Source organism: Petaurus breviceps, unplaced genomic scaffold (assembly GCF_028583685.1).
Source record: "Petaurus breviceps papuanus isolate PSGF00001 unplaced genomic scaffold, PetGlider_PUasm1.0 77, whole genome shotgun sequence".
Lineage (NCBI taxonomy): Eukaryota > Metazoa > Chordata > Mammalia > Diprotodontia > Petauridae > Petaurus > Petaurus breviceps.
This window is the reverse complement of record NW_027186492.1, coordinates 17244865-17256929: the sequence shown is the minus strand read 5'-3', so window position 1 is coordinate 17256929 and position 12065 is coordinate 17244865.

Below are 12065 nucleotides of genomic sequence, written 5' to 3'. Positions count from 1 at the left end.
TCATCTCCTTGTTATTAAATGCTATATTTATTGGTTGATTATATACTGAATAAAACTACTATATACAGAATTCTATTATGTGTAGCTTGTTCCTTGGGAAACTGATGTCATTCTAAAGTCATTTGACTAGTACTCCTTGAAATACAACCTGTTCGAAAGTAGGCAGGTTTAGTCAATGGATGGCTCTGGAAGGTAGGTGCTAACTGTTAGATATGAAAATCCACACCACTCTTAGCCAACCCCCCCCATACACATACACACACATATGTAGTGCTGCCCTATAAAGAAAGATGGAGATAAGAGACAGAGCACAGCATCTACTCAACAACTCATCAATTCAGCTCCAGTGGGGCATATGCAAACCCCCAGAGGCAAATGTAGGATGCCCAGTGAGTATTTATCAGCATCACCTGGTGGTTATACTAGTTCAAAAGATATTATGATTGAAGATAAATGAACAAGGTTTTAATTGGAATATTTGTTGCTGGAATAGAAAGGAAGAAGATAGTTGTAAAATACATTATGAAGGAAGAATCAAAATAATTTGACAGTTGCTTACATGTGACAAGGTGAAAGGGAGGGAAGAGTCAAAGCCAACTATGAAGTTTGGGAATAGGCAACTAGCTAAGTAATGGCTAAAATCGGGAAGTAGGAGAAGGTGCCGGGCTTTGGAGTGAAGATGAGGAGTTTAATTTGGGGAATGCTGAAACTGAGATATCAGAAAGATGAAGATGGTCCTTAAGTAGCTGGTGAATCATAACTAGTTAATACTGTAGAAGAGAAGCAGCTTTTAGAGATAGATTTGACAGTGCTCTGCATGGAAATGGTAGTTGCAGCCATAGAATAAAATGAAGGTACAATCATTACCAGAAAGGGTGGCCAGGGAGGCTATGTCATCACAAGAGAGCCAGATTTCAGTAATAATTAGAAGCTGAAAGGAGTATGACAGGAAAAGATTTATGATGAAGGGAATTTTATTGCCTATGGAACAGGAATTTCAGAGGGCAGTGTAGAAGGGGTAGATGGTGTTTGGTTGAAACTTTAAGGTGCGTTAAGCTTAGAGGATGAGAAAAAAGAATCAGTTGGGGTGGGGGCAATGGCAAATGTTTACATATATAGTTTCAGAATCACTAGAATATGTAGTGTGAGACCAGGTATAAGAATGTTCATTATTGAGTGGAAGGTACTACTCCTCATCCTAGAGGAGGCTAGAGAACAGGCTGGAAACAAGCAGAACAATAGATAGAAGGCAAATGGTTAGATGGTTGGCCTATTTCACTATTCCCCTTACCTCTGGAAACTGTAGATTTGTCAGGAAATTATGCAGTATGAGATAGAAGTCAGACATGCACAGGAGAAAGAAGTCCCATTCCTGAATGACTTCCCTCTTTCTCTTCCCTCAAGGGAAAGGTCCATCAGGAGATGGAAGACCTAAGGTGAAAGTTAAGGTTTCATCTCCCAGCTAGGAGCCAAGGTAAGTATCTGGAGATGGAAGTTACCTTGCACTGGCACAGATGGAAGTCACTCTGCCAACCTGAGGGGATATGAACATCAGGATATGGAAGGCTCAGAATCCGAGAGAATTCACTACAATAAGTCTTTATTAGACATCTAAAATGGTCAAGGCACTGTACCAGGGACTTGTACCAGGCATTAGGTGTATGACCTAGACTCTAACCTCAAGGAAAGGGACAGTCTAAAACATACACACATAACATTAATATGAGTTCAAGAGAGACCTGGGCAAAGAACCATGAAAAATTTGATGTGGGAGAAAACTTTTCACCTGGAAGGAAATGGGATCTACCAGGGGCACAAACTGCGTTGTGTCTTGAAGGAAAGGAGGTACTTCAACATAGAGAGATAAGAGTGTATGGAATTGTATTCCTGTTGTGGGGAATGGAATGAACAAAGACATGGAGATGAGAGGACAAGAACAAAGCATACTAAATAGAATCATTTTGTGGGAATATAGATGAGGTGGAGAATTATGTAATAAGGTCAGAGGTATAGTTTAGTTGTAGATTGAAGAGGATGAAAGTAGGATTGGGGGAGTGTAGGCTCACTGATGAGTTTCTTGGAGAATAATCTTTGTATTTATTGTAACAACCCTGCAATAGTTCTCCTTCAAATTGGAGCCCAGTATTTAAGAGGAATCTTTGTGCATAGTATTCCTAGTCATTTCCATTTCTGAGACTTGAGCCCAGCCTCTCCAAGCCCCAGATTCTTGCACTCACCTTCTCCTTACACTCTAGCCAAAACTAAGACATTCTGAGCTATCACTTTCTCTCCCTTTTACACCATCCAGTTCTTCCACTCCCCATTCCAGGTTTTGATCAACCTTTTCATATTAATAATTCAGAAGGAGGAGCGAGGGCAGCCAGGTAGCACAGCGAGTAAGAGCACTGGCTCCAGTGTTGAGAAGACCAGCAGATCGAATCCCGGGCTCAGACAGCACCCACCCAAAAACACCTGGCCGTGTAACCTTTAAGAAGTTACTTAACCCCAATTGCTTAGAGGTGGCCAGGTGGCTCAGCAAGTAAGAGCACCGGCTCCAGTGTCGTAATGACCTGGATCAAATCTGGGCTCAGATACTCAGCACCAGACCCAGAAATAACTGGCTGTGTAAACTTGAGCAAGTTACTTAACCCGGATTGCTTTAAAAAAAAATAATTCAGAAGGAGAAAAACAATTTTGAAAAACAAAGAAGGAAAGACTGAGAAAGAACAGACCCATTCTTTTCTTTTGCCTTCAAAGAGAGGCAGCAATTGCATTTTGTTGTCATTCACATTTTTTTTGTGGAAGTGACCATGAAAGAGAACAAAGTCCCTCACCAAGGATTCCAGGGGGGAAAAGAACTACAGAGAATTTATAGCCTTGGAGACTCTGAGAAGCCCTGAGGGATTGCCATGTGACTCTCAAAATCTTATTTGCTTTGTCACCTTTTTCTACTTAATTACTACCTTATTGATGTTAATAGATGTTTGTTTTGTTTACTCTGGCAAAACAATTGCTAAAAGGCAATAATAACAAAAAACCATCAACAATAATGATAATAACTCACACTTTACAGATGAAGAAACTGAGGTTTAGAAAAGTTTAGTGATAATTCTTTGACCAGGGTTATATAGCTAGTTAGAGTCAGACCCAGGACTTGACATGTTAAGGCCATGTAAAATATGTAGCAGCTAATGTGAGCAACCCCCTCCATGCCTGAGAAAGCCTTGGACCAGCAAATCTGTGAAAACAGTCTAGCTTTTCTTTATCTTTTAAAAGTTTTGATCAGTTATTGGGGTGACTAACCAAGCTATGCAAGGAATAGGGAACATTGAGGAAATTTTTAGGAGAAACAATGTGGAGAAACTTGCAAACTTCCCAGGTTCTCAATCACATCTATGAAATATGACCTCATTATACTCTTTGGAAGTCTTATGAATTTCTAAAACACAGTAATGGCCCATATTCAAGTATAAGCGTAAAGGCACATTAAAAAGCAAACAAATCTATACTAAAATATTCATAAATGCACTCTCTGGGTAGCAAAGAGCTGGAAACAAAGTAGATACCAATATTTAGAGGAATGTTTAAACCAATCGTAGTTTAAATGTGAGGTCATGGAATGTCATGGAATATTACTGTACCATAAGACAAAAACAAATATTTAGAACTGAAGGAAATATGGGAAGAAAAATTGATATAAAATGAAGTACACAGAATCAGGAAAACAACACACCCAGTCATTATAAATTGATGTCTGTTTTATTCTTTGTTATAAGGGATGGCTTACTGGTGAGGGAAGTCATGGGAAGCATGACATATATCAGAAAGTGAAGCTATGTAAAACCAAAATTGTTCATAAAGATGTTTTGTAAAAGACATATGTAAAACCATCAACATTATCTATTAAAGTAGATAATCTAGGGCTGGCATAGTGACAATAATCTACTGTTCCCAACAAGTCCTTTCAATATTATTCTTTTAACATAAATTCAGCTGGTTGAAGGTAAAATTAAAGCCTTTACTTTTACCAGATCATATCATTATAGCAACATGATTCTACTAATGTAGGTTAGCACTTTATCTACAACTTTGAAAGTTGCCTAGGCCACTCATGATATTCCCAAGTACAATCCAAACAAGATTAAAATATAATTGGAAAACATTTAACAAAATAAATAAAAATAGTAAAATATAAATAATATTGCACTTTTAAACTGAGTCAATATACAGCCCACAGGGATCCTTATATATACTTTACTGACTCTGTCTCTGAGTTCGACACCCATCACTGGCATAAAGATAGTAAGTGACTTTCCCAAGGTCACATTTCCCTAGGTCACACAAGCAATACATGTCAGAAGTGAAAGTTGAATTCATGCTTTCCAGCCTTTAAAGTCAACTCAAGTGACATTTCTTTCATGTATCTTTTCCTTATCCCATAATACCTCCCATACTTTGATATTCAACCTGTGATTTCATAAATGAGTAATACTTCCATAAGTGTAAATAGTAAATCCTTTATAAGGAGATAGCAACTGCGCAATAAATAAATAAGTAAACAAGTGAATAAATAAATGAATGAATGAATAGCTAAATAAATAAAAATAGACAGATAAGGAATTTTTTTTAAGAATTTTTTAAATTGCCTAAGTTCAATCTGGTGATGAGGTTTTTCCCCCTAGGGTAAGGTGGGAAGACAACATATGGAAAGTCTGTCATAGGGCCCAATATTTCTAGCTTTTTTAATTCAACATGAGTTACCTCTGCCCTTTTGGTCATTGATAACCTAAAGCAACCTCTTTTTTAATGACAAAGTATCACCTAGAAATTTTTCTCCTTTTTACTGTATTTATAATATTCTGTGATATATTATTTCTCTGTCATTGTTTTCTAATATGTTGCATTTTTTATGAAGATGTGGGCCATAGCTTATCTAAATTTTATGTTGTTCTCATTACTTAGAAAAGAGCTTTGCACAAGCTTAGTTGAATTGAATTTAACTTCCTCATTTTATATGTGAAGATATGTAGATATATAAATGCATCTTCGTTTTCAAGACCTGGATCTAGAACCCAGGGCTCCTTATCTAGAACACAGGACTCCTACTCAGTTCAAGGTTTTGGGGGTTTTGTTTGTTTTAAATCACACCATAGTTCCTTCTTTGGTTATTTAAATATTGTGTTACATTTATGTTCACTATCCTTATTTCCAGTTTCATTAACTCCAAGAAATACTGAAAAAGCAATAGACAGGTCAATAACTGAAACCATTAGGTTATTTTTCCCCATTAGTCTGACCCTTAATGCTTTTCCAGCAACTGGTTCATCTCTGTCTCTTTTTCATGGCTAATTTAACTTCATATCTGCTGCCACAGATACTATAGTTCATGCTGGGCCTGTTCAGAAATGAAGGAGTTAGCACATTCCTAACCTCTACTATGGTGTTCAGCTTGGGGCCTCAGAGGGGGATATCAATTTCCATCTTTGAAAAACAGGACAACACACCTCTCCTTTTATGAATAAAAAATGAAAACTTAAACTTTTTTTGCTACTTTGGCATCAATGGAATGCTAACTACAATTTTCCAGCATCAGTTAGAGTAATAGAAATGGATTTGGTCCACTGGACAAAACTATCTGCATTTACGTTTAAAAGGCATTGTAGACTATAGTATTTTCAACTCCTCACCAATAAATCAGAAATTCCTACCTTCTTGGTCCAGCTTTCCCTAGTGGATAGCCTGAGGCTAGCTTTTTCCTTCAAAATGAAATGTAGCTTATAGATGCTGCTTAAATATTGGATTAGTATTTTATATGTGGATCTACAAGCCTTGAGGCAATGAGTGCATTTTAAGCAAATCAAAATAAAATTCAGAAGTGTGGCTATTTCATAATGAGAAATAGCATACTGACCTTTGCAAAGGAGAGAAACAGAGGAGTTTGGGGATGGGGGAAGGGGAGAAAAAGACTAGAAATACAAACAAAATTCATTTCCAGCATTATTTTCTTGTTGTTTTCCAACAGTTCAATTTCAACCATCAAAACCTATGGTTAAAATCATAGAATCATGGAAGCATAGATTGATAACTAGATGTGACTGCCACCCCCCACTTTTGTCATCAGCATTTTCCTCTCCCAAAGAATATACCTAACCCCAACCTCTACTACCACAACAATGAGACTATGCCACTAAAACAGTTTCCCATCCAACCTGGGAAACTCTATCACTAAAGGTCCTGTAATCCTCTGGAATTAGGAACAGGAGTGATAGTACCATATTCCAGTATTCAGTGGATTAGTCTTGGGATCTCTGGGGTTTTATTTTTCCCTCCTTTGTTCTACAAATAGATTTGTCATAGGTTCCTGAATTCCTAGTTAAAATTCTATTCCTAGAAAACCAAGACCTGACTATATGAGGTTGGTCACATAGCAGTTAAGTGAGGGAGTTTCTAGACTTCATTCATGTATCTACAAAATGCTGTTGCCGAGGGACAATCTCAAGAGAGATAAGAGAGTGAGTTCCTCAAGCAGAGTGGTGTGCCCCTCAAACCCTGCATCTGGCCTCATTTTTGTCAGTATGAGCCAATAGATAGGACACTAAATTAGAAGTCAAAGGGCTCTGGATTCCATCTGCTTCAGATGTATTTGTGTAAGCCTGGACAAGTAATTCATCTCTCTCAAGTGAACCCAGCAGCAAGTTAAGCATTTATTAAGGGTTTACAATGGACTTGGTACAGTGCTGAAACTGGGCATACAAATACAAGCTTTAATGATAATTCTTGTCCTAAGAAATTTCTTCATAGAAGAAGACCCCTCCCCCCAAAAAGAAGCTGAAAAGCAGGAGGGGGAGGGATACACCACAAGAACATAACACAGTAAGTCCTTAAAATCATGGTCCTGGGAGGCCTCTTAAAAATTCTAGTTTTATAAAGAAACACAATCAGAGGAAGAGCCCACAAGATAAAGGATGTTTACAGTGTGAGAAATCTAGGAGTGGTGTTTTGTGGTGAAAATGTTTCTGTGACACGGTAGTCTAGACACTCCAGAGAGTCAAGCATGAAGCCTGGAGTAGAATGAAGACATGACTCACCTGACCATCTTCCTTAAAATGAAGGTTGTCTTGTCCTCAGTTTCCTCATATGTAAAATGGGTATGTTAACATCTATATTACTTTTCATATGTGGTTTTTGCAAGAAGCAAATTAAAAAATGTGCATTGAAAGCCTCAAAATATAAAACCTTATATAAATGTGAATTATTTGGAGGATATGAAGAACACATCCTATTGAAGTATGCCAGATGTGGAATTTGCACCCTCAACAACTGTATCTAGACTCATGACTCCTGTATTATTTTTCTCTCTAGTAAGGACAATAAAGTAAAAAATTAAAACCAATCTTTTTCACTGATAAAGACAGAGAGTCAATAAAGATTTATTAATTCCTTTCTATATGCTAACACCATTCCCCGCCCTCAAGGAGAACACAATCTTATAGGGGAAGTTGTTGTTCAGTTGTCTCTGAGATTCTTTGTGACCTTGTGAACCATTGTCCACAGGGTTTTCTTGACTGAATTACTGGAGTAGTCTACCATTCCCTTCTCCAATGGATTAAGGCAATCAAGGTTAAGTGACTTTCCCAGGGTCACATAACTAATTAAGTGGCTGAGGCCAGATTTGACCCCAAGTCCAGGGTTCTATCCATTGAATCACCTAGCTGTTGCCAGGCAAATAGGGGAAGACAAAAAGGTAAAAGATACTGAAAAACAGAGAGGGAGGATTGAGGTTACCTGGGTGTTCAAGACGCAGGAGATGGTATGATGACATCCTGTAGGTGTGGTGGAAAATGATCTGAGGAAGTGAGAGTATTAGAGTTGATTTCATCTTGCAGAACAATAAATTTCTAGAAGCAAGTGGAAAATGAGGAGGTGAATGCAGGGCCCCAGGGGCAGGGGATGCTGAGGAGGTATGAGTTTCAGAGGGTATTTAATTTTACAGTATTATTAGTTTCTGAGGATGATAAAAGTATTGCTATTTGGCATTTTCACCTGTTTCTAACTCTTTTCAAGCATATGCAGTACTGAAGTAGTAGATGAATAAGAGGTAACATTCATACAGTATTTACTTAAATTATTTTATTTGAACCCCTGATAATTTTACAAGGTAGGTGCTATAATTATCCCCATTTTGTGGGTGAGGAAAGTAAGACTGAAAGGGGTTAAATCATTTGCACAGGGTCACACAGTTAGTAAGTGACTGGGGCAGGATTCAAACTATGGTCTGTTTTTTTTATTCCTAATCTAGTACTTTGTCCATTCTAGCTGCCTCTTACTGCAGGATAACTCAAGTTTTGCTTGTATTGACAGATATTTGGATCCATTTCTCATTTTCATCTTATGTTTATAGATGGTGCAGGACAAAATCACCACCTCCTCCCATTTCATAGGTGAGGCAGCAGCGACAGAAGGTGAAAGTAATATGCCCAAGATAACACAGGGGGAAAAGATACAATTTGAACCCAGATTCCCTGACTCCAAATCCAGTACTTTTTCCCCTCCTCTATGGAATTATACTAACTACTGTTATAAGGAAAAATCTAAGTGACCACTAGAATGTATCCTTAAGCATAGTAGAGCTGAATATGTAGCTTTTTGTACTCAATTCTTCATGTCAGAAAAGGTTTTAACAATTGAAATTGGAGAGGAGGGCATCTCATAAAAGTAGCCTAGGCAATCTCCTGTATTTCAAATCCTGATGGCATGCCATTTCTCTTGTTGGTCCAGCTTTAATGATGTTTCCTGCTGACCCTCTTGTGTGAAAACCATGCTGGGAAGCGTGGCTTTGATAGCAGTGTTTACATGAATGTTTGATAAGCATCTGTCAGCCCTTAGCACTCTACAAGTCTATGAACACAAAAGACAGCTATGGAGTCCCAGAGCTTTTGTCACCTGAAAACATAATCTGGTGTGTTCTCTGAATTTCAAATCAACATAGAGATTGTTCTCTTTGTAGCTTCGATTGTAATTTATGTATTATTTACTCCAGGACTGTAAGTAATGAGGAGGAAAGACAATTACCTTTTTTTCCCCCTGAAAAGGTTTTTTGAGCATGAAGGGTTGAACTCTTTTAATGCCTACTTACCTCCCCTTGATTCCATTGGATAAAAAACAACAAAGAGATTATAGCAGATTTGATGGTCTCTCAGTTTAGAGAATATCATTGTCTATTTTTGGAGCAATTCAGTATACTCTTGATCTTTCATTGGGAAGGTCTTACATAGAGATCACCATATATATTTGCAAATAGAAATAATTCCCTCTATTTTGCACATCTATATTAAAGCAATATACAGAAATCCCCCCGGTAATGAACACTCGATGGGCAATTTACAGAGGTTAACTTTTGGTACTTTTGAATACTGACTATACCACTCACTGCCTCTGTAACCTTGGGCAAATTATTTAATGTATCTGAATTTTCCTTATCTATAACACATGACAATTGCACTAGATTCTTCTAGCATTAAATGTTTGATAACTATATAACTGTATGATTCTATATAAATGGCATTAGATGGACATCTAATGAACATTCCTTCTCGACTCTTATAGAAGGCTTTGATGGTTACCTAGATCTAAAATGGTGAGCCTTGATCTAGATATAGGTATGGTATGGAAAGGGTGACTAACAAATTTTAAATGAAAAAAAATCAAGAAAAAAATTATCAATATAATATTCCCCATTATCCAGAAAGACTGAGAGATTAAATGATTTACTCACAGTCACCCAGGCTCTGACCTCTGGAAAATCACTTCCTTTCAGCTAACTGTCTCTGTTTCCTCATCCTTAAAAGAGGGTAAATGGAGAGGCACACCTCATCAAACACTAGACAGATTTAGTTTCCAAGACAAATGATGAATTTACCCTCTTCCTGGTGAGGTGGCAGACAGGAATCATATACCTACACCAAGTGAGAGCCAGGACTCAGGATAATTTGCAGGGAACAACTGAAGAAGAATTGCAATGGATGGCCTGCCCTTAATTCTGTTCAGATTTTATGGTGTCACTCATTACCTTCCCTAGTCACTCTTTACTGTTCTCAACAGGAAGTCATTCGGCTTTATATTTTAAAAAGAGTACAGCCTACATAAGACTCAAATCTAAATTACTCTCTGATATTAAATTGGGGATTAAGCAAACCATTCCTACAAGCCACTGAAGGCCCTGTGGCTGTAATTAATAAACAGCTTCTGAGCAAGAAGCAAGGGCTAACATACTTTCTAAAGCTCCTAATTTGTTTCTTGAAAGAAATGTTCACACCAGAAGAATATGGCTGAATATATGCTCAAAGTCTTTGTTTTATTATAAATCTTTGCTGATTTGAGCCAGTTAGTGTAACAATGTGTCTGAATTAATGACATGTATAAATTTCTGAATCATTTCAAAAATAAAGATATTTTGTTTTAAAAGGAGTGAATGGCACCTTGGGATTTATAGTATGGGAGGACAAATATTCCCTTTTTAGCCTTGAAAATCATTTAGGAAAATCTTGATGTTTGAGCTAAAATATTCACTTGAGACATGCCCTGGAGTTCTTCAAGAGTCATACAGTCTTCAAGGGCAGAGGAAGAAGGTCCAAAGAGGGGCTCAAGAGCTGAGCTGGGAAGAAGCAGTGGCACCAGGGTAACAAGTGAGAGGGGAAAGAAAAAAAAAAGTTTAGTTTCAGGAGAGAAAGGACAGATCCAAGGAGAGGTACTTGGTCCTATGGGCATCTCTGAACAAAAGGCTCAAGCAGAAGCGTCTATCTTTATTCATTTATTCTCTATCTGGGAAAAGTTTGCCCTATCTCTTTATATCCTCTCCTCCTCCCTCATTCTCTTTCCTATACATCTCCATTAACAGGTACTATAAAAAAATTCTAATCATTTATTCACTCCAACCTGTTTGGTAACTTCAAAATTTAGTTCAGATATAAGGAGGACAGAGATTAATTAGTGAGATAAAAAACTTAAATTAGGTCAGAAAGTCAAACCTCACCTAAATTATAGGGTTTTTCCTAACTGGAGGTTCTAAGACGTTGTGAACGTTCTCTTAACTTTTTATTTTATATAAATTCCAGAAAGCCTCGAGAAAGAGAAACACTTCAACTAAAAAGGTCCTATTTCCCCTAGGTTAAAGAAAAACAAAAACGAATCATTGTAGCAGGTTATGGCTGATTATATTTCCAAAGGTGAAGAATTTAAGAAGATATTTGGGGTATAAGCCCTACATCCATGCCCTCCACTGTGATACCCACCTTTGTATTATTGACTATAGTGTGTGTTTGTGTACATGTGCACATATGAGGCAGTATTGCATAATGGTTAAAGAATCAGCCTTGGAGTCAGCACTATTTGGGTGAAATACAGCCTGTGGGATAATTGGCTTGATGACTCTAGGCAAGTCATTTGACATCTCAAAAAATTAAGTAACTTTCTAAATCCAAGAAAATAAACAGCGGAAGTATTGTGCCTATACTGATAGAGTTGGTAAGCCAGCTTCTTTTCAAGGGAACTCCCTATATAGATGAAATCACAGTGACTAGAGCATAGTAGGTTCTTATCTATCTATCTATCATCTATCTATCTATCTATCTATCTATCTATCTATCTATCTATCTATCTATCTATCTATCATCTATCTGTGTGTATTTGTTATTCTATCAACAAGCACTAAATTTAATTAAAAATCATATTTCATTTCGAATTATACAATAATTCAGAGGTTTCACCAATTTTCATAGATCTTTCCATTAATTAGTCCAACTCAGAAAGGACTGGGGTGCATGAGGGAGAGCAGATATATGTGGGTCTGGGGTGGGGAGACACAGAAACAAGGACAGATACAAAAAGAAACAGAGAGTTGCGAAGTCAAGGTCATGAGTCTATATAGGACATAGTGGTTTACAAATGGTCTACTTCCCAGACAACACAAACATGGTTATCAAGTCTGTGTGATTAGGACTTGGAGGCAGAGAGTCCTTGAGTACTTTGCTTTAGGTAGCTTGTCTAGTAAGTGATAAAGACTAGAC